This window comes from Drosophila arizonae, chromosome 3, assembly GCF_054131065.1.
Source record: "Drosophila arizonae isolate 15081-1271.41 chromosome 3, UAZ_ARI_1.0, whole genome shotgun sequence".
Lineage (NCBI taxonomy): Eukaryota > Metazoa > Arthropoda > Insecta > Diptera > Drosophilidae > Drosophila > Drosophila arizonae.
In genome coordinates, this window is record NC_142923.1 from 7,653,862 (window position 1) to 7,678,582 (window position 24,721).

General features: G+C 35.2%; 1 protein-coding gene across 1 annotated transcript in view; it reads right to left on the bottom strand.

The window, feature by feature from the left end:
- The window catches only part of CadN2 (Cadherin-N2), a 189,240-nt gene that overhangs the window by 138,218 nt on the left and 26,301 nt on the right, over positions 1-24,721 (bottom strand). The window contains exon 2 of the mRNA XM_089465749.1: positions 5,413-5,439. The gene's annotated coding sequence lies outside the window, so the exon portion shown is untranslated. The remainder of the gene's footprint in view (positions 1-5,412; positions 5,440-24,721) is intronic.

The window sequence follows — 24,721 nt, forward strand, 5'->3', positions numbered from 1 at the left end:
TGGCATTAAATTTAGCATCGACTTGCCTCATGCTCTCTTTCGCACAAAGTTTTTAGCCAGCAAAACTTAACAACAGGAAACAGCTGATAACAGACTCACGCACACACACACCCACACACATACTCGTTCAGATATATAATTATCAAACTGGCAACAAACTGTTCTGAATTACAGCGGAAGGTGGCAGGTTCAAAGCACACATGCAATAGATAACAGCGGACAGCGGACAGCTTTGCTAAAAACTTGCAACTTATGCCGGTGCTGCACACATTTTCATTACAACCAAGTGGGTGCTCTCCCCCCCCCCCCCCCCTCTCTCTCTCTCTCTCTATTACACGCCCTCTCTCTTTCTATCTCTTGGTCTGAGCAAAAATGACAGCCTTTTTGTGGCTGCCTTCTTGCTGGCATCCGGAAACTGTGCGTCTACATTTATGCAGCTCGTGGCGAATAAATATTATGTAAAGCATTTGTGAGCAAAACAAAAATAACTGTCATACTTCATGGCAAAGTAGAACTATGCACTTTTCAACATTTTACAACACTGTTTAGCTGTTAATGCTTAATTAAACCTAACGACTTGTTACAGTCACAAAATGCTCTAACAAAATCTCTCATACCACACACACATATTTATATGAATACTTTAAGCATCTTTCGAGAGTACAAGGGCGTGGCTAGCAGAGGGTGATGTGAGGGATTGGGCGTGGCATGAGTATGCTAAGCAAGCAGAATATGCAAAGTAGAGGCAAATGGTATTTATGTTAATTTTATATGAATAATAATTTTAGAGTTTATAAAGCTCTAAATAGACAAAAGCAATAATATTATATACATATACATATATATAAAATTTAATTTAAAGAAATTTTACAGAAACTATTTATAATTTCCTAGCGAACTACTTTTACTCAACAATAAAATTAGCTGTTAGCTAACAATAACTGTAATTTACATAATGTTAGTAATCTCTTAATTTCCTTGGTATAAGTTAAAAGAAAAAAAAACAAACACAGTTTGATTTGACTTTATTCGACTCCAACTTAACTGCTTAGGTTATTTATTCGCAATAATTATTATATTCAAGCAAAAACATTATAATGACGTACCCTTCATTTGAGACTCATTATGAAGTGTATTGACGCCCACAAGTGGACTGCGTGGGAGCACTGAGCAAATAACGCCCATCCCTAAGAGACAAACTAGTCGAGTATTCCTTTAATTCTAGTCTATGCACAGAGCCCTAGGACGTCATAGCAATAGACGAGTTATTTTTAGAAGAAATCGTGGATAGGGGAATGCTGTACATTAATATATTTTTTTATATTAATATATTTGTTTTTTCTTTCTTATTCTTTATAATTATGTAATTCACATTATGATTTACTCTTAAAGACATTATAATTTAACAATATACATTAATGTAGCCAGCGGAGGAGAGTACGCAGAATTTCTTAAAATACATTTTCTATGACAAAAAAAAAAAAAAAAAAAGGCTGCTAACGACAGTTAATCAATAGGGAGTAAAACGAATCACTTTGTCAAGACGAAAAAGTTGCAGACATCTGTTGTAGCACGTAAGTGGAAAATGCGTAATGAAAGGTAGACAGTTTCGAGCAATAACAGGTGGCCAAATGGCAATGGGAGGTGAGCTCGAATTGCTGTGTTTGTATAAAAGAGAGAAGGCCATGCAGCTGCATATGTGTGTGGGTGTATTTATACACATATGTGGGTGTGTCTGTGCCCCAGGCAAATAAAAGTTTCTAAACTTTTGAGCCAAAATAAAAAAGGACGTCGTCACGTTGGCGTTTTGTATGTTTTTGTTGTTGTTTATTTTGATTTTGTTTTTTATTTTTTGCAGCCATTTTTTTGGCTTTTTTTTCTGTTTGTCCCAAGTCATTTTCTGCAGATGACAAGTTGTGCCACGCATGAAACAAGCCAAGTTTTTCGAGCATGCGTGTGTGTTTGTGTGCAAAAAGTTGTGGAACGAAATTAGCTTTTAGCTTTTTTTTCTCAGCATATGAAATATGCACCAGTTTTCGTCTGCTGATAACTTTTTAAACACTTTAATGTATATTAAATGGGATGTGTAATTACTTTGAAAAGAATCATTTTGATTTCAACTGATTCTCGTTGTGATAAACATTTAAAGTGCAAATAATTTAGGAAAATTTTGTAAATGTTTTGCCAATTTAGAGAGAAAATGAGAGAGAGAGAGAGAGAGAGAAAAGTAGAGAAAGACAGAGATAAGGCTTATTTAACGTAGTCTTGTAGATAGAGTATTACCTTATGAATGATAGTTTTAGCTTATTGCAGCCAGAGCATGGAATTTACCACCAGCCCCAAGTCCCCAAGGAATGGAAACACGAAACACCTGTGCCCCTATGGAAAACCATGATAGTAGACATTGTATGTTACGAACTAATTTAAGGTAAATATCATGAACAGATCTGCTGCATAGGTTTTCTGATACCACAAATATCAGCTGGTTCTTTGACACTATTGAGACCCTTCAAGCTACGCAGGGCAGGAGAAAGTGCTCTAGCAGCTGCAACTGAGCTCAACATAGATTAAGTGACTACTCTTTATATATGAAAATAAAAATCTATACAAAATATTTCAATATTTCGTTAGCCTAAAACATTTACATAGCATTTTGAAATCAAAACGAGAAGAAAACTTCATAATTGGCGAGTGCAAATAGAGTTATGAATTTAATAGTTGATAAAAACTTGTTAGTAATACACACACACACACACACACACACACACACACACACACACACACGCACACATATGCATGTCACATGCTGAGCTCCTTGGAATGCGCGCTAGCAAAAACTTCAAGTCAAACGCTGCAATTTTACATAAATTGAAATAGTTTTGTCGACAACTCTCAAAATTCATGCAAAACTTGCCACAAAAAAAGTCGAAGAAGAAGAAGCAGCAATAGCGGTAGCAGCAGCAGCAGCAGCAACAATTTTTTTTTTATTTTAATTAAACTCAACTTGAGGCAACTGAAAAGTTGTTGCTCTTGGCCTGCATGGCATCAGCGCCCAGCATAAATGAACAACAGCCCCGAATAAAAGTCAAGTGCAAATAGAAATGTCTGCGTCGCAGTAGGCAAAATTCATTTGAAAGTTTTAGCTTAACACGCATGGTCAGGCATGGCTTAAGATGCATGCGAGGCGAGTCCACAGCGATATTCTTGGGAAACTAATCTTAACCCCTTGTCAACGGGCCCAGAGCGAGAGGGAGGGAGAGAGAACAACAAAAAGCAAACTGCCAAGCAACAAACTAAGCAAGTTCAGTGCAAAACTTTTTCGATATTTCAAATGGGCAAAAATGTGCAAAAGAAAATCAAGCTTAGACAATAACTTTCAAATCCAATTACGTCGAACCATGCCTTATGACATGCGTCGACTTCAATTCATGGGCTTTTTGTCGCTTGCATATTAAATTAGCCAGCAAATTGGCTGGCTGTGTATGGCTGTAAGGGGTTCGAGTGGGTGCCGGTCACAGAGAGCTGCCAATTTAAAATCAAATTTTGTTTTTGCCACGTCACAAGGGTCAGCAACAGACGCCAGCCAGCAGGCAAAATAACAAGCCAGCGTGAGCTGAGCGAGCATGCTCGACGCTCTGATGCTCACTGACGAGCCCAATTGCAGTTGAGGCAAATAATAAATTTAAAACTGCTCTCAGAGCTGACAGATTTTGATAGGGAATAAAGGTAATCCATATAGTCGAGTCTCCATAGTTTTTGCCCCAGCCTAAACGAAAATCGCGATGGATCGAAAATAATTTTATCCCTTTGAAAGAAAGTCATTCTCGATAGCTCTCATAATTTGAATTTCTGTGTAAATCAGATAAAAACTGATGCCCTTGCCATTTGGAATTATCGAGACTCGACTGTAAAATAAAATATATTAAAATATTATATTATATGTATTATATATAATATATTTTACTTAGATATATATCTCCCAAAAATGTTCACACTTTCCTTCTCGCTCACAACTTTCCTTGGGTATTGACAATGCATCAGTTGCACGTTGCGTATACGTAATGGCGCAACGTTGCGTATACGCAATGTGTTACGTGACAAGTTTGCAATTATATGAGCTTTGGTTTTGCGCCAATCGTTGCTCGATAGCCCACTTCGATTTGTCAATGCAAAAAAGGCAAATGTTTTACCTAAGTGTAAACTCATTTTGCACGCACAACAGCAGACAACTGAAGCTGTAACAAGCTGCAATTCATTGTGCCTTGTTGGCTGTCTTTCAGTGTCTACGCCGTCTCGCTCACTCTCACGCTATCTCAGTCTATTTCTTAACAAGGCCACTGCGCTTTTCACCTTAACAACATAATGGCAATCAACTGATAGAATTGACACAGCCTCAGACTCAGCATCGACCTCTGCCACAGCCAGCCTCCTCACTCTCAGCCACATTGTGTTGACTGTGTGTGTGTGTGTGGCTGGCACATACATTGACTGCGGGCATTTGCCATTATTCATTTAAACCTGGGATTGAGCCGAGTGTTGCATTGCACAGCCGACAAATAGCCGCCGGCAGCCAGAGCTCTCAACATTTCATACTCATTCCTTATCGAGGTTTTTCTTGTGGTGGCACCAAAAATTGGTTTCGATTTGTTTGCGATTTAGTAAACAAATTGGGTGAGAGTCGGAATGTTGTTTTTCAAAATGTATAAGCCAAGCCAGAATTGGCTTCACTAGAACATGTTTGCTATAAACAGTAAGCTGCAAGTGTGTGGGTGTGTGTGGGTGTGTGTGGGTGTGTGTGTGCTTAGACTTGATTAAATTGACTGGATTTGCCCATATTAAGGTATTACGCATTCTACGTTTGCTTGAATCGAGTTTAATTGGAATTGAATGCCTGCAGCACTTGAGCATATTTTTCCTTTTTGCATAGATTTTGTATATTCATACAGTGAGCCCATTGAAAATAGAAAATCGGTGTGGTATGGTATGGTACCAGATACCATAAAGTATATATACTGTTCATCAAGATGAGAAGCTAAGTCAATTTAGCCTTGAGTTCTTTGAGTTGTGTAACAAGACAGAGATATTAGCTGTAGAATATGAACTTGTATTAATGTCTAATTAATATTTAAGCTCAAGTCTGTGTGTAGTAAATATATTTGAATTTCTATTGAAACACATGTCATTAACCTTGCTGACTTCCCTTTGTGCGATGGAACACTGCTTCATAGGCAGTTCGTCTATGATGTTAAATCAATAAATTAAGTCTTGCATTTACCAATCATATAAGTGTGAACATATTCATTACATTTTATACAAACATTTCGCTTAAAGATGAATGGATTGATATAAACATAATTTGTATATATTTTATAGACAGTAAACACTAAGACTCAAGCATATTAATTAACTTACCCGGACAAGTGGCGCATTGAGTCAAATCTGCAATATAAAAGACAGTTTCGTTTAATATAAATTCACATAAAATGCATATTTAATCATATAAAATATATATCAATTAAATAAACTGATTTCACTTGTGATTGCATTGAATGCTTTCTGGAAATCTTAAAGTTGAATAGCAGCAACAAAATAAAATGTCGAGAATGCCAGAGCAACATGATTGTCTGAGTTTATTGTTGCTGTTGTTGTTGTTGTTGCTTGCCATTTCAGATTACGGCTGTAGTTTAGTTGGCATGTTCAGGCGGTCGACACATGCCTAGAAGCTTATTTATAATAAAAAATCATACATGCTACCACAGACAATGAGACAATAGACAACAACCACCACAACAAGAACAGCAACAACAGCAATCACAACAACAATGAGCACAATGTGACACGAACAGGGTAAAATAAAAAATAAATAAAAACAGAAGAAGAAGAAGAATAACAACAAGCCAAGCCGAGCTAAGCCAGTCGCAGCCTCGCACATATAAGTTGACTGCTGACTGCCAGGCAAACCCAGGCAGCGCCAACATTAACTGCGTAGCTGTTGAGCGTGTGTGTGTGTGTGTGTGTAGGATTACTTCACATAGAGACGCACACCTCATCTAGCCATTCATTGACAACATTCAGCATTGTAGATAACATTCAGCTCATCTACCTAGGGCAACCGAAAGCAGCAAAAACTCAGTAATGAAATTTTCGAAATATCTATGATGATTTGCGGTTGCCATTATTGTCGGTACATCTATGTGTGTGCATGTGTGTTTCTGTGCCTATGTGTTCAACACTTCCGCATCGCTTTCAATACAATAGAGCTACACATACATACACAGTTAGCAAGGCTTTTGCCCTCTGGTTTCCGGCAATTGCAAGTGACTAAAGTCACACTTGCTGCCTTCTGGCCATTTCATTGTTTGCCTTTTTTTGGCCAAACAGAGAGTTAGCCCATTCAGCCAGCCCAGCCAGTCGGCCAGCCAATCTGTGCTCGGGCCATTTGGGCATTTGTGGTTTTAGCTCGAACACCCTGGGATTTAAGGCTTCATGATGCTAACAGCATTATTATTAATTTTCTCAAATTGAAATTTTGTGCTTTAAAAGGATTTCAGGGCCTTCTAGCCGAGAGCTTTAATTGCGACAATTTTTCTGCTAAATATTCAATGAATATTCTAAATAAAAGCTGAAGGTTTGTATTATATTTATCTTTAATTTATTATCAATTTATCATAAAGTTTTGCAATCAAAAGCAATTTTTCCTAGCTCACAAATCATATTCGATACTTCAGCTAGGCATTTTAAAGTTCTTTAAATATTTTGTCGACTGCCAGAATATGATAAAAAATCTGTAAGATTTTTAAATTAGTAAAAAATAGACTTAAAATAAATATAGTATAAAATTAGGATTTAAGAGTTTATAAAACAAAAGCTACTAAATTTTAATAAAATCAAGAAACGACTATAGCCGAGTCTCGATACCTCGAAATGGCAAGACGATCAGTTTTCTTTTGATTTACACAGAAATTTAAATTTTCAAAAATTATCGACAATGATTTTAATTTTTTTTTTTTCCAATGGGAAAGATTTCTCTTTGTTTATAGCGATATTCGAGTTAACGGGGTACATATTATTGAGACTCGACTGTATTACAAAGCTTTCAATCGGTAAATATTCAGACCTGAACATGAGTACCAATATATATAATAAAAATAAAAAAATCTAATTAATATTTTATATTATAAAATATTATAAAATAAATATAGCCATGCAATAAAATTTTATTTTTGCTTCTTCTTCATAAAGCAAATTTTAATTAGTTGCTTTAGATATTTTTAAGATTATCCAAGCAGCTTGAAAATAATTATATCCTAATATTATGATTTTTCTAATTATTTAAAAAATATAATTCAGAGTACATATAATAATATATATCATGGATTTCAAGTGCTTAACTGTATGCTAAGTAGCTTATTATTATTATTATTATTAAAATTTATTTATTTATTTATTTATTTATTTATTTATTTATTTTTTATTTTATTTTATTTTTTTTTTTGAATATCTATATTTTAAGCGATAGAATACTCTTCTATTTATCTATATCTTGTTTAGAAAAAAATGCTAATATAAATTCCTAGCACATATCTACACACATTTCATTTGATAGCTAAGCAAATAATGTTTATTTTTATTATATTAAAATATTATTATTTTTCCTTTTATTTCTAACTGCCAAATCGCACATTGAAGTTGGTTGTTCACCTGCTATTGTTGCACCTGTTCGACCATTCAACTGGTTTCCTAACATGAGTAATCATATCAATGGAATAAATGCATATTTATAGCAGAATCATTTTCCACTCGTGCTTCTCTGAGAGACTCAGCTCGTTGCTCAGTTGATTTTGAAATCTTTCTGGTAAATTGTTGATTTCAATATGGAAATAAATCATTCAGCTGAAGGGGTGCTTGTTATTGTCAGCCGCACTCGACTCTGTCGCATTTATAATTTTTCGAGGACTTTGCGTAGACCGCAAATGCGCTGTGGCATCTTCGACTGCCCTGAGTCGACGTCAGTTGCAGCGGAGCAACTGAAACGAGCTTTTAATGGCAGTTATTTTTTTTCTCTCTCTCTGCCCTTCCCTCCTATGCAGTGCATTTTTCAATATTTGCCTTGCCAGCTGGGGCGTGGCCATGTGGGCGGTGCAAAATTCAAACTGACAGCAAAATAATTTTATTATTTATGGTGAATGGCGTCGACGATGACGACGACGACGACGACGATATAAACTGGGAGCGTGTGAAACACTGACTGGAGCAGCGCCTAAAAAGTTGTAACGGAATTATTGTAAAATTTTGTGTGCGACAATATATATGTACGTATGTACATATATGGATGCACATTCGGAATGCCAGGGCAGAGCCCTGGGTAACCCCTCGTTCCATATGCAATCATAAATTTTTGTGTGCGGCATGCAAAATAACGTAATAACATTAAATATGCAAATGCCTTTTGTCAGCCATGCATTTACACATGGCAAACACACACACACAAACACACACACGCACACATTTACAGAAATGGAACACATTTACTGAACACTCGCATGGGCTTTCATTCATTCATATAGCACTCGAATGTTTGGGTAGCTGACTCTGCGTCTGCGTCTGCGTTTGCGTCTTCCGAGTCGACTTCATCACAAGTTTTGCAATTTGCATAAAGTGAAAATGATGCACATTTCTGTTTTCCTACGACAATTTGCTTTTATTGATTTTCTTTGATTTTCCTTACAAACACACACACACACACACACACAGAGATAGAGAGAGAGTCACAGTGTGCACAGTGGCTCTGCTCAAGCAGCTCACTTCGAGCTCCTTTACATGTGTTTTGAATGACGTTGAGTGCTGCTATGCAAACATTTTCTAACGAACACTTAGTGCAAATAGATTGCGCACAAGCACACAAGACTCGATATTTCTCTCTGTGTATGTGTGTGTGTGTGTGTGTGTGTGACAGTTACAACGACTGCTTCACACTTCTTTCCATCTTCTCTTAGTTCACTTCAGCATTTTTTTATTGCTTGCCAATTACTTCTTATGTGCGTGTGTGTGTGTGTGTGTGTGTCAGTCTTGAATTTCATTAGATTTTCTAGTTGTTAAATCAAAATTGACATTATGCATTCCATTAAATTTTATTGAATGTGGCCTGTAGCCACAATTGTTATTCCTCCATAGCAACGCAAATCAAATTAAGTTGAACTTTACAGCTTTTGAATTCAATATAGCGTAGCTCGTTTACATTTGATCTAAACTGTTAACTGGCTGTGCGCGATATGTTAAGCTAGTAACATAAAAGCTCAGAGCGCATTAAATTGAATTACAGTAAAACTGTAAATTTGGTATTTTTCTATTATTTTGATACAAATAAATAGAAAAACTTTGCATACAAATTTAGTCTTATTGAGTGTAATTTTCTTCATAAAAAATAAGAAAAAAAATATATATATATATAAAAAATAAAACCAAACAAGAAATCAAAGTGTTTTTTGGTGATTCAACACTCAAAATAATATAATCATAATTTGATTACAAATTTGTGGGTTGGTAAAATAAAAATAGAATAAGTAAGTTTCTTTATACTAAAAGTGAAAAGTTGAGTTGTAATAACAAAAAAAAAAAAAAAAAAAAAAAAAAAAAAAAACAAAAAAAAAAACAGAAAAAAATCCCTATATAACTCTTATATATAGATATAGCAACATCTAAAAAAAAAAAAAATAAAAATAAATAAATAAAATAAAATAAAAAAAAATAAATAAATAAAATAAAATAAATCAATTTACATTATTTTTTTAACAGTGAAAAGTTAAGTAATAAATAGCAAAAGGGATATTCATTTGTTTGTTATTTATATACATGTATATATAAATTAATTAAAATATTGTAACTAAAAAGTGAATTTGTTTATTTTTGAATATTTCTTACTTATATATACACATTTTTTTTTATAAACAAAAGTTAACATTTAAGTAATAAATACTCATAAATAAACTAATTACCTTTAAGTTATTTTTATTACCTTAATTTTCGTTTCTATTCCTTAACCTGCCCTGGCAAACGCCCTATAAAAAATTCAATTTATAATCAACAATCCTTTTATTCAATTGATTTTTTTTTTTTGTTACTTTTGTCTTTTCCTACAATACAATTTCTGCTAGACATTCTTGTTTTTCTTTGCCTTTTCCTTAAACTTCGTTGCGAACTGTCGGTCATGTGCGTCGGAACTTTATATATTGCGAGCAAAGTTTGCAGTATCGACAGCGAGTGCAACAGTCGCTGCCATTTTCGCAAATTGGCCAATAAAGCGTGCTCACAATATTTGGGCCAACTTGCTGGCGTGTTACCTTTCAAATAAAGCTGGCCAAGGCCAGCAATTGCACATAAAAACTCTGTTAAGACTTTACTCAAATATTTAATGTGCATTTAATAGAAAATAAATGAAGCTCAATTTAAAAACAATAAACAAATAAGTTGGATCTGTAAAAAGTAGCTAGTAAATAGTAAAGGCGGGCTAGCAGTGTAGATTTTCCATGCCGATGTCGGCTTTCTTGGGCTGTCAGAGATATGTCAAGGGCTTCAAGGATTTAGGAGAAATTAAGATAAATCAGTAATATATATAAAGTTCGAGCTCAAATCTTACTTCATATAACTTTAGCTATGATAGGATAAGGGATAAGGGATAAGGGATATGCCATAACAAGTAAATGGGTAGCAAATCTCTTCAAGTCTACTTTTTATATTAGCTATAATCGAGCTGTCCTGGATTGTCTGAAAGAGTAAAATACTCTTAATGTCGCTCTTTGAAATGGCGAGTGTATCATTCATCAAATGCTGCTAGTCCCAGAAGGTTAAACAAGCAGATGAATCCGACCTAATCTATATGTCTCATGCTGCAAATAGAGAATATATATGTATATTCATTCTCGGGTTCGACTTTAACAAAATCAATCAACTTACTCACTTGCAATTTCACACTCTTTAACATGAACTGGGCTTTCGCTAGTCACTGCCTACACTCTCACATTGCTACTTAGGTTGACTTTATCAACTTTTAATCGACTCAATCGACTGTGCACGTCGCAGTCGATGTAAGCCAACACTTGCTAAATGCTCAACAGTCAAATACGAAACTTTGCCAATACAGGGCTTACACACACACACAGAGAGAGAGAGAGAGAGAGAGAGAGAGAGAGAGAGAGAGAGAGAGAGAGAGAGACTCACACACTCATACCCACACACACAGCTACTTGTGTGTGCTGCTGGCTGAGTGCAAGGATTTGTGCGTGCGACTCCCGTTGTGCTTTGCTGAAATTAGTTTAGGGATTTAATAGGAATGATCATTAGTTAGTATTTTACAGGAGACCAGCATAGTTGCCTGTGGGAAGTTGTCGGAATACCCAATCATCACGCAAATGACCAAATGTTTGCATGGGTGCCAGAGGTCTCGCACCTCTTGGTTTCGCTCCAGCATGAAGCTTACAATATTTAATTAAATTGCTGGAAAGTTATTTGGGGCAACTAATTTGATTGATATACTCATATAAGATGTCATGTAGACAAATTGGAATTTGATTGAAATATATTGAACTAAAGCCCAATAACTAGTTGCATATACCGTCGGCAGGTGGCGCCACAGCTTGCATGGAATGTGGCTCAGCAAATTCGTTGTCAGCTCTAATTTTATTGAGAACTGAGAAAATTCAACGGGCGTCAGTGCGAATTAAGATTTAACCAACTGTTAATTATCATCCAGCTCCTGGCCTGCTTCACATTTATTTTTAGCACGGCTCTGGCGATGAAATCTCTGTGACTTGCTAATTTATGCTGCTGTTACACATTCGCTCGCCATTCAATTGCCACTGCCAGTTGCCATTTGGCTGAGCTGGGCTGCGCTGGCTGGCAGCTCATAAGCATTACGCCGTGACCGCAGTCACATTCACAATTCAACGGCAGTCGTTGGCCATTGGCATTCACAATCAACCACTCGGCAGGCCATAAATTTAACACACACCTAACCACACAGTGCTATGTCTATAGAGACAGAGTGAGAGAGGGAGAGGGAGAGCGAGTGAAACTGTGGCGGAAACCAAATCATTAGCCAGAAAAATTGACCAAGCTGCCGCCCTGGCAGGATATACGCGCACGCATAGGCCAACGGGACACCACACACCCACACACACACACACACACACAAACACACACACACATATATATACTAGCACACGCTCGCACACAGTTGGTGTTTATTGAATTTTTCGACAGTGAGGAATAATTTTTGAAGGCAACCAAAGCAACGCAGTTTGGCAACCGCATCCGGCAGCCGCTGGCCAGTCAGTCCATAATTATCTAACCAAAAATATGCGACTGCAATTTTCAGCAACTGAACCAGCTGACTGCCAACTAGAGGCAGCTACCAAATGCTACATGGCCACAAAGAGGTCGTGCAGCTGTAAATATTCACAAAATTCAACATGAATTGAATCGAATTGTTTTTGGCAGCTTCATTTTTTTTTTTTTTTCATTTTTTTTTTTTTCGGTTTGCCCACTTGCCCACTCGTTGCAGCTGTGACGTGATTTGTTTATTGTGACCTGCGATTTGCTGAAATTATATGTCAAATGAAAATTAATAACCTGCACTTTCAGCAGCAAATGCCAGAGTTCGTGGATTGCGCTTAGATTGATCGCAGTTTTATAGCTCCAAAATATTTGAAATTTGTGAGCTTTGCCGGCTCTATCAATGTATCGATAGTGTTGTGAGTGTAACTGTCATGTCATGTGTTGCAAAGTGTTCAAATATTAAATGCACCATTTATCCATTTGTGGCAGGTTTTACAAATTCAATGCTTTCAGCGGACTTCGGTGGCTACAATTTACACAACAGGCTTTACAACAAATAACAAATTGGAAGCAAAATAATTTTAATATTTTAATGTAGATAAAATGAAATGGACTATTAAATTTGTAAGTTTCTTTGATTAAATAAAAAGTTACAAATATTTAAGTACCTTTTTATACCCTGAACCCATTGAAAATGGGAAATCAGGGTATAATGGTTTTGTGAAAAAGTATGTAACGGGCAGAAGGAGGCGTGGCAGACCCCACAAAGTATATATATTCTTGATCAGCGCGATGAGCTGAGTCGATATAGCCCTGTCCGTCTGTCCGTCCGTCCGTCCGTCCGTCCGTCCGTATGAGTGCGTCGATCTCAGAAGTTACAAGAGCTAGAGAGCTGAAATTTGGCATGCATACTCGTGTGTACCATACGCAGTACGAGTTTGCTTTATTTTTTCGATAAATCATCCGATAACTTTTTTATCGAGAATAATCGAAAAATTGATTTTGTTTTTTCAGCCTCATTAGAATACTATTAAACCTGGAGACTTCAAATTTGCGTTGTATATGAAGTTAATGGATACAAAGATTTTGTAATTTACAGATTTTGGATACCACGCCCCCTTCTCCCCCAATTTGTAAAAAACGCATTTCAAATACTAGGGACTTGTGCTTTGGAATGTACATACATTTGAACATTATGATTACCCTCTGAAAGTTTCATGAAGATCGTACGTCTACAAAAGAAATTATTTGACAAATAAATTCTCATAATATTGCCCACACTGCAGCGCAGCCCAAGCGCAGTCGCTGCTTACTGCGCAGCTAGCGCAGGCTTATGCGTGCGTGTGGATGTATGTGTATGTATGTTTGTATAAAAGAAGTGCAGAATGATTAGAATATCAGCTTGGAGGGTTCAGGGTATCTCCTAGTCGAGCAGTCTCGACTGGAGCTTTCTTACTTGTTTTAATTTCAATTGTTTTGTTGTTCTAATTGAAAACGTACTTTATTATTTTAATTTTATTTTATTTTTCTTTTTATGTTTTTGTAATTTATTTTGTATTTATTTATTTATTTTTGTTTTTTTTTTTGATATATTTATTTATTTATTTATTTATTTTATTTATTTATTTATTTATTTATTTTTTGTATTTTATTTTATTTTATTTTTTTTTTTATAATAATAGAAACGGTATTTTGGAAGGAGAATAGAGAGAAGTTTTTAAAATTCAAAACTATTTTGTATCGATTGCATTTACGGCATGTAGCTCTCGTTTCTTATCGATAATTAGACGTCGAAATCGATTGTCGGTTATATATGTTGATATAAAAAGAAAACAAACTGAGGTATCGAAGAAAATAAAGAAATTTAGACTTGAACTGCGTATTAAGAAATATAAATTTAAAGTATCAAAAATATATCTATAGCTTGAAAAAATATTTCATTATTATAATTATTATTATGGAATTTTTTGGGTTCATCTGATATTGCTGTGCATATATGCACGGATTGGCATGTCAGCATCTGCATATTGCATGCATCTCAGCAATGTGATTTCCCCTTTTCACTAGCAGCTTTAAAAAAAAATGATTGCAAAAACTTCGACCAATTAAAAGCATTGTTAACTAAGGAACAGGCAAAAAACGGTCTCTATATATATAAACCAATATTGAATAAAATGTGATAATTCAGTTGGTCTGCGCTAACTTTGTTATTTATGTTATTATTTAAGCTGTGCATCATCGATTTTCTTCAGCTATTTCGGTTATTGGAGAAGAGCTATGCAAAAAATAAAACAATAAATGCCGATAATTTTTTCTTAGCAAACGATGCGAGCATTGAAAAAGTATTTAAATATTAATAAAACTTTGAAATTCGATTAAACGAACTCAAGTCCTTTTTTACTATCAGTTATTTCTGCTTTTATTTCTCATATCCATTTCATGTTCTCTTCATCCGCAGCAAACTTTTCATCTCCTCTTAATTATGGCTGTCATAATATTAGTTGCTTTCATTGAAACTTAACGCCACATGGCGAGTGTTGATCAAAACTTGATTATGAGCGTTTAATAAACACAAAATTGATAATAAACGACGATGGCCTGCAACGATAGAGAAGCCATGTAAGTCCTCTACGCTCAGCTCTCGGCAGGAGCTAACAGGAGACACAGCAGCAATAGCAGGAGGAGAATCAGCAGCAGCAGGAGCAGCAGGAGTGTATCAACGATTTCATGCTGATTAAAATCACACAATTTTGCCGTGTGAGGCAACTGAGTGGAAATTAAACGGAGCAACAACTGGCAATAACAGCAGCACGAATTGCCACACAATGGGCCAAAGTTCCTGCCTGGGCCAAGATAACACTCAGAAAGTCATGAGCATATCATCGATGTGCTAGCATAGCAAAACAATTGCAATTCTTGCGCGTGGCGCCAAAAGGACTCTTCGGGACAATGGAGCAGCGCCAGCCACTAGACCAAATTAATGCTTTGTCCTGCCGAGTACCGACTGCAGGCTGCAGGCTACAGGCTGCAGGCTATAGAAACCCGGTGCCAGGCAGCAGTCCAGCACTGGCAGGAGGCAGCAGGCGGCAGACACAAACGGCTAGCAAACGCGTCGCATTTATCAGACACAATACCGCACATAAGTAACGCACAAAGGGCCACAGCACGACACAAAAATACACACACGTAGTCTACACTAAGCACACACACACAGATATCATTGCACACACACACATACGCCGGGGTCAGTTTTTGCTGTCGATTGCCAGGAATTGAAACCTGCCCAGAGCGTGTGGGGCTTTAGGGCCAAGTGTTCCCCCAACAGAACTCAAATAAATTTTAGCCCGTTTCAACTGCAACAGTGGCGAGTGTTAAATGGATTCCACGCACAAGTTTTCGAGTGCGCAATGCGCATTTATATTAATTTAGCAATTGCTCGCATCTGGATTTATTACTAAATTATTTTTGTTATAAATTATATATTTTTTTTTTTGCAAATATATTATAAAAGTAAATAAATAAAAACTAGCTGCTCAAGCTGCTTTATGCTAAATAAAACGATATATTTAAAAATTGTGATTAAATTATATCGCTTAATTAATTAAAAATTTTGTGTAAATTTATTTACTCAAATTTATTATTAAGAAAAAAAATTAGAAATAAAAAGATCATATACATTTAAAATATAAATGTTGTTTAAATAAAGTAATAACAATTATATGTAAATATTTAAAATTTTGTTTTTGTTAAATTAAATTAAATTTTTTTTTATTTTATTTAATTTTTTTTTTTTTTTTTTTATATAGATCTTATTGATTTATTATTTGATTTTTCAGTGCATTACATACTTTCTTAACGTACTTTCTTAATTTAATTATTTTTATATTGTTTTTAAATTAAAATATAAATAAAAATTGTTTAAAAAAATGTAATATATTTTGTTATTGAAATAATATTAATACTTTTATTATGTGTTTAATCTTTTATATTAATTAATTTATTTTATTTTTTCCAAAGGGTTTATTTAATACAAAATTTTCAATAAATTTACTGTTTTAAATTTCCAATAAAAATAAATAAAAAAATTACTAAATAAAAAATATAAAAATAAATTGAAAAAAAAAAAAGTCAAATAAATTAACTTAAGGAAATATAAAGTTGAACTAGTTGAGTGGGCAATATATATGGAAAATCCCATTTGCTGGGCGATGCTTTATGCAGCAGGAAAACCTGCAGCTGGAAACATTTTGTAGCTGTCTTTTGCTTTGCAGCAAAACCAATTATGATGGCCCAGAACTCATTAAAGTGGTTTAAGCCCCCCTCCAAGAGCCACCCCAATGCAGCACACACACACTCTATGTGCCCTCTCTTCTCACGCTACAACTGCAACTTCGTTTTGGCTGCTCTGCTGCTAGTATATGAGTTATGTGTTGCGCAATTAACATTTGCATTGCTGGCACAAAATACTTTTGCATACAGCGAGTGCCTCTACTTCGTCATTTTGTTTTGTTTCTTCTTCTTCTTTTTTTTTCTCTTCTTTGTTTTTGGCAAGCACTTAAAATTAAAAATTACAATTACATTTAACTTGGCACAGCCCGAAGCCGGAAATTTTTGCACTGCGACAGTCAACGGGTTTTGTTTACCATCTTTAGTTGTTGTTTTGCTTCAACTTTTCTTCTTTTTTTTTTTGCATATTTTTCCTTTTTTTGTTTTCTTTCAACACGAACTATGCAAAAAGTTGCAGAAACTAAGAAGTTGCACTGCATTACTTTATTTGCCACTTGCGCAAAGTTGCCAAGTTGGCAACGCCAGCAAGAGTTTGACTGAGAGTGAAAGAGAGAGAGAGAGCGAGAGAGAGAGGCAGAGAGAGTAGCGAACACAGGTTTGCCATTTGCCAGTCACACCCGTAGTTATGGCCAACTTATGGCCAGCTATTGAAAAATTCATTAAGTGGCAAATAGACGCATTATGTTCACGTCTCACGCTCGCTGCCAAAAGCAAACATGGCCAGATTATTGCAAGCCAAAACTGATTCCGTTAACTATTCATAAAATTGTGTTTTTCTGATCTTTGGTCACACGCTGGCAGTGCTTTGAAAATGAATATGCAATTTATTAAACTAAAACTAGAGCACGACTTCGATATATCGATTCGATAGTCGATAAGAAAAGTACAAGAACAATAGCTCTTGACTTGTCTTGATATTAATGTATTTTTTCTTTATATTTCGTTTAGTTTTTGCACTTTCTTGATTTAAATTCAGCTTTGAACATAAATAATCATACATTAATATATTTGAAACTATTTTTAAAAATTTATGAAAATATTTGTTTATTCATTTCCTATGACAAAGTATATGTATATAATATATATAACTTTAAATAAAAGCAATAAATTTGTAAATTATAATTGTAGTAGATATAACTATAGACAGAGCTGCCGTCAATTTAGTTTTCTAAATACACCTACAATAAGCAACAATTTACTACAAATTGTATATAAGTATTTTACAACAATTTAGCTTTTCAACTCATTTCGATTCGTCAAAGGCGATCAAACGGTCAATTCAAATTGATAGATTAAAATAATAATTTGCGAAATTCTCCCATTTGATGTGGGCTAGAAAATAAATGTGCCAATTAGCCGCAACATGGCTTAGACACACATCAGTTGCCAAGCAGCGAACAGCCATCCGAAAATAGAAAAACAAACTTTTAATTGCATAAATTTGCGTAAATTTGCAGCGAGACAACAAATTTCGGTGGTCGAAAAACTGAATAAACTGAATGAAAGCTTGCGGCGTGAAACATTTACGGAAATCAACTATGCAAAAACTAACAACAATAATAGCAACAAAATTGCAACTAATTAAGTATTACAATTTAGTGACTATCAAAAATAAATATATATGTATAAGTGTGTGTAAAATCTGATGTGAATTTGCTGGGCACTTGAAATAAAACGAATATAGGGGCCATATACATATATAGAGAACGACATGAGCTGCCCTTGGCCAGGTCCAAATCAAACTTATATTAGATAATGGAACGAGTGCCTGGTGCTTCGTCAAGATCATGATGTTCATAAAAATGAGGCGAAAGCCGCTGCACAAGTGGGTTTATTATGAATGTGGAGCCGTAGTCGAGTCTTCTATTATGTACAATATATACGCATATATGCCAGACGACGTCTTTGACGGCACATTTAGCACGCATTAATAAAACCGCAGGAACGTGAGCCAAACAAAGCCAAAAACGCAGAGAGAGCAGCACACACACACACACCAGCACAAATACACACACACATGCTGCTGACAACAATAATCAGTCATCATAATGATGCCCAGACAAGGTCGTAAGCATAAAAAGCATCCGTCGGGTGTTTGGCAAGAGTAAATTAATTGAATTCATTATGTCTGATATATATGCGTGTATATAATAATATATGTACTCAACTACATATACATACATATATATATATATATATATATATATATATATATATATATATATATATATATGTGTGTGTATATACATGTTAGCATGTGCTTCAAATGGACATTTAATCAAATGCTTTACTTGCCATATTAAATATCATGCTGAGTGCCAAGAATTTCACTTGCTAAATTAAGCGAGTCATGTGCCACACATATTTATTATCTTTACGGCAGCCAAAGAAATATGAAAACAAAAACAACAATAAAAGTATATATTGTATATATATATCATAATTTCAACATATTTGTCTAGCTTAATGTGTGAAGTTCTTCTTAACTTTCTTCTTTACTAGCTTGTTTTCCTATTTCACACTCCTTAGATATATAAAAGAAAAAAAAAATGAAAATAAATGAACAATAAAAGTCAGCAACAGCTAAAAAAAAAAAAAAAGAAAAAAAAATTGCTTAAAAATATATATTTAGTTTAAAGAAAATAAAGAAAAAAAGAAAAAATTAAAATATTTTAAATATAAAAAAGAATACTTAAAAATGTATATTTAATTTGGAAAATTTTTAAAAAGCAAAAACTAAAAAATTAAGATACCTTAAAATTTACATATAATTTAAGGAAAAGAAAGAAAGAATAAATAGTAGAAATATTTGACAAAAAAAAAAAAAAAAAAGAAAAAAAAATACATATATAAATATATATATATATGTGTGTATTTTTTTTCTTGTCAAAGAATAAATAGTAGAAATATTTGACAAAAAAAAAAAAAAAAAAAAAAAAAATACACATATATATATATATATATATATATGTATTTTTTTTTTTTTTTCAAATATTTCTACTATTTATTCTTTCTTTCTTTTCCTTAAATTATATGTAAATTTTAAGGTATCTTAATTTTTTAGTTTTTGCTTTTTAATATATACATATATATACATAAAATTTTTTTTTTTTTACATATATATATTTCTATAAAATATTGTACAGCCCAAATTCAATATAAAATATGTTTTATATACATGTATATCTAATTCAATGAGAATAAAGAAATATAAAAAAATGGATCTAAGCTAAATATTGTAAGCAAAAATTTGATGTTTAAAGTAATATGTTTGTATATATATATATATATATATTTAATTCATTTCAAATATTTTACAGCCCAAATTGAATTTCCTTTACTGTCTCATTTCAAGCCTTAATACATAACAAATTTATTTTTCAACATCTGTTCTTTATAATCAATTTGACAATGTAATTTGAATTTTCACAGTCTTCCAGTTACATGTGAATTATCTTGTCAGCGTTTGCCATTCTCTGCTCTCTGTTTTCTGTTTTCAGTGTTTTTTTTTTTTTTTTTTACTTTTGTAAATCACAATTTATCCCAATCACGATGAGAAACAAGCGAATACTCATTTATATGAACTGTCGTTGTCCTGCCTTTGTCCTGCTGCTGCTGCGAAAATGTTTTGTTCGCATCACATTACATTGGGAATTAAGTTGATCCCGCTTTAACCAACACTTTCACGTTCAGCCAACCTTTTGCCCTTTTCGACGTGTTTGCCATTTCGAATTGTTTGTTTGGTTTTGACGGTGCGCGATGAGATTGAAAAGTTTTTAGAAATGCTCTAATATAAAAGTGAATATTATTATGGATATATTAGGGAAGAAAGGCAATAAGAGTGCGAAAGTTGACTATAAGAATGAAATATTGAAAAACTCACTGAAATCTGTCATTTAATTCTGAAAAAATCGATATGAAAAAAGTTTTTAAAATTCAAGAAATTATGGTTAAGTTTTTATTTACGAATTGAACTTTAACAAAATTTACAAATACAGCTCGATATGAGCTGATTCATATAAAGCAGCCTCAGCAATCAGTATTAATGCGAATTCGGCAAAGTAAATTGCCAGAGCAACATCTGGGTCAACCCTCGTCATGCCACATAAGCAAATATACGCATGTGTTTATATACATACATATATGTCCATATATGTAGCTCGTTTGTGTTTGTTGTTGTTGTTATTGCCTCTATGCCTGCCTCATGATTATTGTTGTTGCCAATTACATACATATATACATATATGTATTTTTGTATATATATAAATATATTTATATTTATATACGTTTTCAATGAATATTAAATGTGAACACACTTTTAAACATGATTGTTGTTGATTTTTTCTCTCCTCCTCTCTCTCTCTCTCTCTCTCTCTCTCTCTCTCTCCCTCTCTCTCTTACATTTCTTTTTCATGTTCGGCTTTTTATTATTTTCATGCAATTTATTTTTATCAGCGTACGGCTGCAAACAAATTACAATAAATATTGTTTTTGAGGGTCGCTCCGTTCTTCGATTGTATCTGATTGGAGATATAGGCATATGTGTGTTCAAATTGAGATTTCATTTCCGTATCAATTCAAATTAATAAGCAGGAGACGTCGTAATGAAATTCTTCGATCAAATTTATATGTTAATGTGTGTAAAGTGGGCTGACAGCTGCATTGCGTTTCTTATTCCTTGATTTAAGCTTTTCTTTTTTTTTTTTTTTTTTCTCGAATTATGCGATTCATTTATTTTTCAGCATATGATTGAGTAATGAACTGGAGATGTGGCTGAATTGAGTAATGCTCTGTAAAGGGTTTCGGATCATATATGAATGAATAAAAGAAAAACATCAGCATGAGGTAATCGAAGATGATGATGATATCCGAAATGAGTCAATGATTACAGAAACAACTTTCGATATAAAACATTCTCTTATATTTTGATCTTATATTTGTTTTAAACCAATAGCCCAAGCTTCTGCAAGTGAGATTATCTGAACTGATCAAAGGCTATTACATATATGATATCATGGATGAGACGAGTAGCAAAAGGAAAAGAATCAAATTTGTCTTATACATATCTATCTCTTATCTCATTATGAGCCCAGTGCTGAGAGGTAAGCCGTCGAATGAAAGACTGTATCAGATACTCAGAGATGATCATATATGAGTTAAGGCGATCGGGAGATTGTCTAAAACTTTGTTGACTCAGCTGATCAAAGATGATAATATATGAGATGATCATATCAGAGATGATCACATTAGAGATAATCATATCGGAGATAGGACAAATGTCAATGGAAAAACGTTGGCATGAAAAATTACCTCATATTTATATCAAGTGATAAGAGATGATCATATCAGTGAAGATCATATGAGAGATGACCATATATGAGATAATCATACAAGAGATAATCATATCGGAGATGAGGCAATTGTCAACGAGAAAAAGTACTTCGTATCTGGCAAAGATTACTGCATGAGGGATCTGAGGTCGTTTAGACTGAACTCTGAAGATATTTTACATTTGTTAAAAAAAGCTTTTCCTCTTCCTTACTAAATAATATATTAACTATACATAAAGAGGCCAAAAGACATCGGTTGTTCATCAACTACATCCCTAAAGAGTATAATAAAATATTTCAATAAAATTCATCAGCCGCAGCTCCACGTGTGTCTCCTGTACGTCTGATATTTATATGCTCAACATTCGCGGCTTGATTAACCGTATTGACTATAATAATTGGCCGCTTGAAAGGATAAATGAATCTGCCAATTGTTGAAAGCCCTGTTGCCTGAATGGCATGCCGAGCACAACAGAAAGAAACTGTGGAATTTGGTGGAATACAAGTCAAGAATGCAGCAAGCGGCATGCAGGATGTGGCATGTGGCATGTGGCATGCGGCAAGCGACATGTTAATGGGAATCGTGCAGCCCTAATAGCTGCCACAGCGCATAAGGCGAGACATCAATAAGGCCGGGCTGAGTGGATTTTGTCAGTGCCGGTGCGACATTGAGGCATTGAGGCATTGAGGCATTGAGACACCGTCACGAGAGACACGTGACATCCATTTGAAAACGGAGTTTGCGGTAATGCAGCCGGGATAGCTGCTGGTGGTGGTGCTGCTGCTGCTGCTATTAATGGTGTGGCATGCAGCGTCGCAGTGAGGCGCTTAAGTACTTCAATTAATTAATTGCAATTTGCAAGGCTGACTGTGCCGATGGCTCATTGCCAGCTGCGTTTAGTCCGCAGCCGCTGAGCCAGTTCAACTTGGGTGCACCCACAGCCCAGGGCTCCATGCTCTCCGTGGAGTAACATTGTGTAACTGGCCTTGCGCACCCAACGTGGCGTATGCTTGATATGCTCTGCTGCTGACGTGTTATTAACACAGCAACCGCACAAATGCACCAGCAGCAGTCAGAGCAACAGCATCCGATTCCTTCCAGGTGTTGTCGTCGCTGTCAGGTTGCGTCTCTTTCTGCTACTCAGCTTGCAGCTTGTCAAGGTGTATGTGTGTGTGGGTGTGTGTGTTTGTGTGTGTCATAAATAAATGATGATACTTCGGTTAAGATTCAACAACACGCACGAACAGACGGCGAGACGGCGCACAGTTTATGAAGATGAACGACAGACATGACCGAGATAAGCGTTCATGTCTGCTCTCAACTCTTAACTGTGCGAATGAGATATGTTGAGAGACTTGAAGTTTCATTTAACATCGATTAGCGATGGGAAAGTATATGGATGTATGTGTGTGGAGGTCATACCTAAGAAGATTTTTAGTATTTTCGCTAGCTATATTTCAGCTGAAGTTCATATCAATAAAATGAAATTATTTTAAAAATATTTAATGAAGTGTGTCATCTGATTTTTGAATATGCTATGCGTGCAAGAGGGATGGAAAGATTTTTCAAAAATAATAAAAATAAGATGAAATGACATTCATCAACTTGTTAAACTTAAAGCTTGCCTGCAGTTAAAAAATTAAGTACAGTCTAATCTCGATAATAGACAATCGCGATAAATCGGTAAATATTCAATTCGCTTGAAACAAATTTGTTCTCAATAATTCTCTCTGTTCTCTTACTATTTCGAATTATCGAGCCTCGACTGTACTTCAACTACATACATGTATCACATGTAACTTCAGTTTAAACGAAACAACTCAAGCTCTACACGAAACTATCCACTCGAACTGTCTGCCTCGTCATACCTCATGTCCTCCTACACACCCGCACATATCTCTAGACCATTTACATTGGCCGTCTATGTAGCTGAACAATATATGCCAGAGAATTTGCCTCAAATTATTATTTATGCAACATGGCCAGTGCTTATAAAATATGCAGGAAGTCAAAGGCAGACAATGTCGAGCCTGGCAGCCATAACAAGTTCAAAGGACCATAAAACTTTACTCTAATTACCGCAAATCGCCCGCAACTAATTTAATAATAGCAACAAACAACTTGACCATCTTCGCACACACACCCACACACATACACAAAGAGAGGGACAGAGACAGAGACAGAGAAGTTGCAGCTGCATAAACTGCCTCAAATGGCCATTAAAATCCCCGCCGCCCTCCCCCCTGCACACACACAATTTGTGCGCTTCCAGTTTTTGGAGCCAAATTGACGTTCGCCAAGGCTCACAAAAGTTTCACGGCACTCAGCATGGCTCAAGCCAAAGCAACAAGGACATCATAAAGCGACGTGGAGAGAGCGAGAGTGAGTGAGAGAGAGAGGGGGAGGAGCAGAAGACGATTCACTCGAACAAGTACAACGAAGCACCGCAACTGGCATAAAACAATTGAACGTGAGCTGTTTGACGCGCTGCTCCTGCTGACCGACCTGGCCATAAAAGCTAAGTGACCCTCAACTGAGTGGGCGGAGAGAGCTGCAAGGGGCTGGAGCAGGGGCAGTGGAACGTGGCAGTGGAAGACTGTGATTAATTGCCTCCCGTGCAAGTCGTGGCCGTGCCGTGCCGTGCCGAGCCTTAACAGTATCATTAAAACTTTGTCACCCGCTCGATGTCAACGTCATCTTCATTTGGGCTTATGTTAATAATTGGCCAGACCGACTTCTGGTCTCAGCCCAAGCCCCGCCCCCATTAGCT